At 47.9% G+C, this 6,020-nt stretch overlaps 1 non-coding gene across 1 annotated transcript; it reads right to left on the bottom strand.

Moving 5' to 3' along the window:
- Positions 1-1,788: 1,788 nt before the first annotated feature.
- On the bottom strand, positions 1,789-1,907 carry LOC137652605 (5S ribosomal RNA). Its single transcript, XR_011046370.1, has one exon. It is a non-coding gene; the product is annotated as a 5S ribosomal RNA (ribosomal RNA).
- Between the last annotated feature and the right edge of the window lie 4,113 nt (positions 1,908-6,020).

The following is a 6,020-nucleotide window of genomic DNA, read 5'->3' as shown; positions in this document are numbered from 1 at the left end:
GGTTTGGGTTCTTGATCGCAAGAGAAAGACCTTCTCGAAGTCTTATGTTGCTGTCCCACCAAGTCAGACATGTCTAGACTGGGTTGGAGATTGGCAAAGAGATACTCTCTAAACCCTTCTCCTTGTTCCAATGGTTTAGGTGAAATTGGAGAGGGCAAAGGTTGAGTCTCCCCAGAGAGATAAACTACTCCAGCGATGAAAGAGTTCCCACGAGGCTCGTTCAAACTCTTACAGAGCAACTGTTTTTCTCTTGCAAGTGACAGACTTTTAACAGAGCTTGTTCCATTCTTGTGGGAGACGAAAAGGCCCGAAAAATTCGACACTGTATCTCCATTCCCAAATAAAGAATAGTCTGGGATGGAGTACTGTAAGTTACGACTTCTCTACGTTCACTATGAGACCTAGCTCCTTGGTTAGGTCTAATGTCCATTAGAGGCTCTCCAGACAGCGATTTAATGACGACGCCCTGATTAGCCAGTCGTCAAAATAAAGGGAGGCTCTGAATCCTCAAAAAATGTAGAAAGCTTGCTACATTTTGCAAGAGCCTTGTAAAAACAAGAGGAGCAGGAATGAGGCCGAAGCACAGTGCTCGAAATTGGTACACTACTTTCCCGTCCACAAACCTCAGAAGTTGTTGAAAGTTTGGATGAATCGGGATGTGGAAGTATGCATCCTGAAGGTCGAGAGAGACCATCCAGTCGCCTTCCCTTACTGCTGCCAAGACAGATTTGGTAGTCTTCATCGTGAACTTTGTCTTGAGAATGAACACATTGAGCGCACTTACATCTTAAGTACTCCTCCAGTGAACGTGGCTGCCAGATCATTGGAGCCATCCCTGATAGCCTTGTTCATGCATGACATAATTGTACAGCAATACATTGACAGCTGGAGAGACCTTCTTACTTAAGGCTTCCAGGGACCAATCCAACAAATAAATACTTCAAACGCTTGAAAAAAATCCTAACAGGAGATGGTCTAGCTCTGAAGCAGACCATAAAATCTTGGAGCGTCTCATGGCTAAACGACGAGGAGAGTCCACAAGGCTTAAGAAGTCTCCCTGGGCAGAGGCAGGTACTCCCCAACCGAGAACTTCTCCTGTGTCACACCAGACGCTCGAGCGAGAAGCTAATTAAGAAGGAGGAAAAGCAAAAGCAGACTTTCCTAAACTTCTCCTGGATTCCAACCAGTCCCCTAGTAAGAGCATGGCACTCTTGGAAGAACAAGAGAGAACTGACTTCGTAAATGTAGGAGTCGAAGAAAGTCATGCCAAGAGTAAACTCAGACGGCGGAGCAGCCGTTACAAAACAAGTAGGAAAAAATTTCACTAAAGAAATTCATAATTATAAACCAAGGGATTGTTGGACCACCCTAGGTTACTCCTCTTCTGAATGACTCCCCAAAGGTAAATTAGTTGAAAGGGGGTCATCAACTTCTTCAGAAGGCACATCATCTGATAAATCTAAAGTCTTTGCGAGAAGGAGATTTATATTCAGAATGACGTGAAGGAAAAGCCTGACAGGCTACATTAACTTGTATATGAACAGAAGTTAAAGTTGGAGGGTCGATGTCACGTTGTGACTGCAGAGCATGTTATTCTACTACACGTCGTGACAGAAGTAACTGACGTTCAAACGTCCCGTAGTAACAGCGGTGACTGCTGTTCGATGCTATATCGTGACTACGGTGACTGACCCTCGACGTCACGTCATGTCTACGGTGTCTACCGCTCAACGTCACGTCGTGTCTGCGGTGTCTGCAGCTCAACGTCACGCTGTGACTGCAGTGGAATACCAACAGCATCTGGTGTTCCCAGGCGGTCACCCATCCAAGTACTGACCAGACCCAACGTTGCTTAACTTCGCTGATCGGACGAGAAGCGGTGTTTTCAACGTGGTATGGCCGTTGACTGACGTTCAAAGCGATCAAAGTTACATCGAGATTTATGCTCCGCATCTCGTTTAACAGCAAAGCTGTCACTAGGGATAACGTCAGCGTGACGTAACAAAGCTCGTTTAGAAGGTTGAAGACCTGAATCACGTGTCCCAGAACCGTGACGTACAAAAAGCAAAGGATCCTTTCGCACAGGAACAGGATCGTAAGCTTCTATTAAAGAAGAAAGCTTTAACAGCATATCTTGCAAAACACTTAACTTCGGATCAACCTGTGACTGCGGTGGCTGACGTTCAAACGTCACGTAGTAACAGCGGTGACTGCTGATCGATACTATATCGTGACTACGGTGACTGACACTCGACGTCACGTCGTCTCTACGGTGTCTACCGCTCAACGTCACGTCGAGTCTGTGGCAGAAACGTCTGTACATGAACGTCATCGCTATGAACGGGACTCTCATGATGACTACAGCTAGGACGTTGAACTTGTTCTGAAGGAACTAATAAACGTTTCAACCATCTCGAAACCTTACGCCCATGCTTTTAAAGAGATGAATCATCGGAAGACGAGGAGAAACTTCGTCTCTCCTGTCTTATGGCAAGGACGTGCTTGACGAGCAACGTCTGATACCTTTGAGGGAACGTCTGTTCGTTGGTTTACACCCCTCACTCCCTTAGGTCCTACGACATTCCTTCTCCCTGGTGCAGGGGAGCCTGAAAGAGGTCTCGGACTAGGCAAGCGACAAGCACGAACAAACGAACCCTCCGCAACACTGAACATGTTTTTCGCACTTTCTTCACTGATGTCGCATTTTTTAATAATTTCACATTAGACATGAATAAAGCTGATTTCTACCTGAAGCACGCAATTCTCCCTTAAATCAAAAGGTTAGAATTGCGAAATAAGTCGTATAATGTAAGCACATTAGTACAAAATGAAAAACACATGCAAAAATCAACAAACATATACATATATATCAAATAAAACGGAAATATATAAAGTTAAAAAGATCAGTGACTGGGGATGAGACTAAAACCAGTTCACTAAGGACTACGTTTTCAATCTCTCACCATACAGTGCCTTGGGATGAGAATAAAAACTAAAACGTTTTATCCTCTCTCCCCGTACAGAGACTTGGGACGAGAGTAAAAATCTGAATCGAGAACAACGTTACTCGCTCCCAAACTCCTTGTACAGAGACTTGGGACGAGAATAAAGATCGGATCGTTCTCTTTTTCTCTCTCTCTCTCTCTTGACACTCACAAGAGAATGGCATACTCACTCTTTGTCAATAACAGGTTATTTGACTTAAGGAAAAAACTAAAAGGACTAAGAAAATTAACATGTTCCTTTAAATTAGTATCTAAAAAACTTCAGTTTGAAAGAAGAATGAACAAAACATCAAAATCGATTTACTCTTTCTGCAAAGTGAAACCGTGATTCTCTCTTTCTCTTATCGTAACAATAGAGCGCAAACTGCGTAGCATAAATAAACCAAACGTTAGTTCATCTTTGAAAAACAGCACGAAGACTATTCAAAGAATAAATTTCTTAAAATATTTTCTAAAAATATTCATCTCATCAATCTAAACAAAAATAAAAGTTGAATGGGCTCAACGTTGTTTAACTTCGTTTTCCAAGTCAGGACCGCCTACAAAGAATAGGCAAAGGCCGCTTATAAACAAAAACATAAAATTTATCTCGGTGTTTAGTATAAATGGAAAGCTAATCGAAGAGGCCTAATAAAGGCGGGTGAGATATAAAATATATAGAGGTAAATCTATAAATATCAACAATAATTTATAACGTGATAAAATAATTACTAAAAGCCTTTAACACACTTCCGTACACTGAGGGAAGGGTCGGCCATCTTTTCTCTATGGAAAAACCAGAGCGAGATTAAAAAAGCAAAAACTTTTCCTCTCCTTTCAAAAGCATTTCTTTTGAAGATAGTATTGAATAATCCAACACGGCGAAAGCAATAAAACCAAAACCAAGTACTTCACCAATTCGGTAGAAAACTCGAGGTCTAACGCGAGCGGAACCAGTGTTGTCTTTAACACCGACAGAGAAGAACTGGTTTGGTTGAGAAGTATATGCGGTATCTGGCCGATAGTCAGCGCTGGTGGGCACACCCGGCAGCCTTCATGGCGATCGCTCGCGAGTTTTTGGAATTTGTCGACCGTCGGAGACATCAGCTATTTATATATTCACCGGCTAAGTTTAATATTTAAAACTCTATCGTACGAGTGCCCGAGAGTAAAAAGGTCTCCATGGCCTTCCTGGTACTTTCTTTGGACAAGTCCTCTGATCGTAACAGGATGCCCAGAGACCCTAGCCAGATGTCCAGCCACGAAGTTGCCTGCATGGCACACTTCGCTACCTTCTCCTGGCTAAGGATCTCCGTTGCCGAGAACGAGACCTGCCGGTTGGAGAGTCTCTCTAGAGGGACTCCCCTGGTAAGGTCTTCCACAGAGTGGTGTAGGGGAAGAGCTAAACAAGTCTCCTCCACGATGTCAAAGTACCTCCTCTGATGGACACGAGGAGGTGGAAGGAGTTTGTTGCCGGCGCTGGATCGGCTGGAGGAGGCAAGCTCGGAGAGCTGGGCTTTGACCTTGTCTCTGGCACTCTTAACCCCTTGAGACCAGGGCAAAGCCGCGCTGACCTTTGAGGGTTTTTGAGTACCAAAGACTCGGTCCAAGACCGTGTCCTTGTCCTCACGAGGGGGAATCTCTGGATCCGCAAACTCATTGAGATTCCTCATAAGGGTCAGAACCTGCCAGAACGCATGCTCTGACTCCTGCAGCTTCCCTCCTGAAGGCCTAGCAGCGAAGTCTCCTGTCCCCAAAGGCTCTTCTTGGGGGGACACGTGGACGTTCTCTGAGTGCTTGGCTGACTCTGGTCTAATCCTTGAGGATGACTTTGGCAAAGTCTTAGAGTCCTTGGACTCCCTCCTGGGAGGGATGCAGGACTCCAACAGCGATGGTGGGAGGCTCTTCTCCACACCTACCCGAGAAGACTTTCCACCGCAAGGTAGGGTTTCCCTCATTGGTGCGATGGGGGTACGCCTCACCTCGCGTGACTCCCCTGAGGACGGGAAATCTTCGTCCGAAGGGGAGGGAGTGAAAGTCTGGAGGGGTGAGGAAGCCTTCCTCAAGGACTTCCGAGGAGTCCGCTTCGCCCTTGGAGAAGTTACCACGTTAGACACTCCACTCTTCCTCTTCAGGGGAGTAGAAGCTGCCATTGATTTGTGGCCCAACTCAGAGAGAACAGGCTTAAAAGCCTGCATGACCGCTCTGACCAGGGACCCAAACCAAGGATGCTGACTGACAGCTGCACTGTCAGAAACTCCCTCTGGAGAGAAGGGGATTGTTTGATCCCTAGGAGAAGTTACCAAAGGGGGGTTCGCCTGAAAAGATGAAGGAGAAAAGTCCCTGGACCTATCCAGAATCCTCCCTCCCACCGGCGAGAGCACTGTTCTGCTCTTGCGGGGGGGAACGGGACGATGATGACCTGGCCGTGCGTTGTCCTGCAGCCTCACGCGTTGGATCGCGCTGGGGAGCGTGCTGGCGCTCGCGCGATGGGAATTGCCCTGAGTCGCACGGGCGAATGTTGGCGCGCGGACGCGCGAGGGCGATGGCAAGGGCGCGCGGGCGAGCAATGGCGCGGGTTGGAGAAGGCAGAGGGCGCGCTGAAGGATGAATAAGCGCTCGCGCGTGCGAAAGCAACTGTTTGCGCGCAGGGTCCGGCCGAAGAGCCCGTGCGGGCGATAACCTTAGGCACGCGCACGAGACATATCCCTTGCGCGCGGGCGGCCATGAAAGCGCACATCTGGCTGTGGTGATGGGCGTGGGCGCGCAACCTCGTGAGCGCGCGATGGCATGCTGGTGAAGGATGGCGCGCAGGCGGGGACCGATGGCGCATTGGTGAGGGCTGGCGAGTAGGGGAAGAGGTTAACTTCCCCACTGCGCCCAGATCAGAAGATCGTGGGCGCGCAGGAGATCGTGGGCGTGCAGGAGATCGTTGGCGCGCAGGAGATCATTGGCGCGCAGAAAGCGCTGGTGAGCACTGGCGCGCAGCAGGATGATTCCACGCAGTAGTGCGCTGGCGACCTGGAGAGCGCCGAC

This window comes from Palaemon carinicauda, chromosome 13, assembly GCF_036898095.1.
Source record: "Palaemon carinicauda isolate YSFRI2023 chromosome 13, ASM3689809v2, whole genome shotgun sequence".
In the NCBI taxonomy this organism is placed as follows: Eukaryota; Metazoa; Arthropoda; class Malacostraca; order Decapoda; family Palaemonidae; genus Palaemon; species Palaemon carinicauda.
The sequence above is the reverse complement of the archived record's forward strand: the minus strand, read 5'-3'. Positions and strand labels throughout refer to the sequence as shown.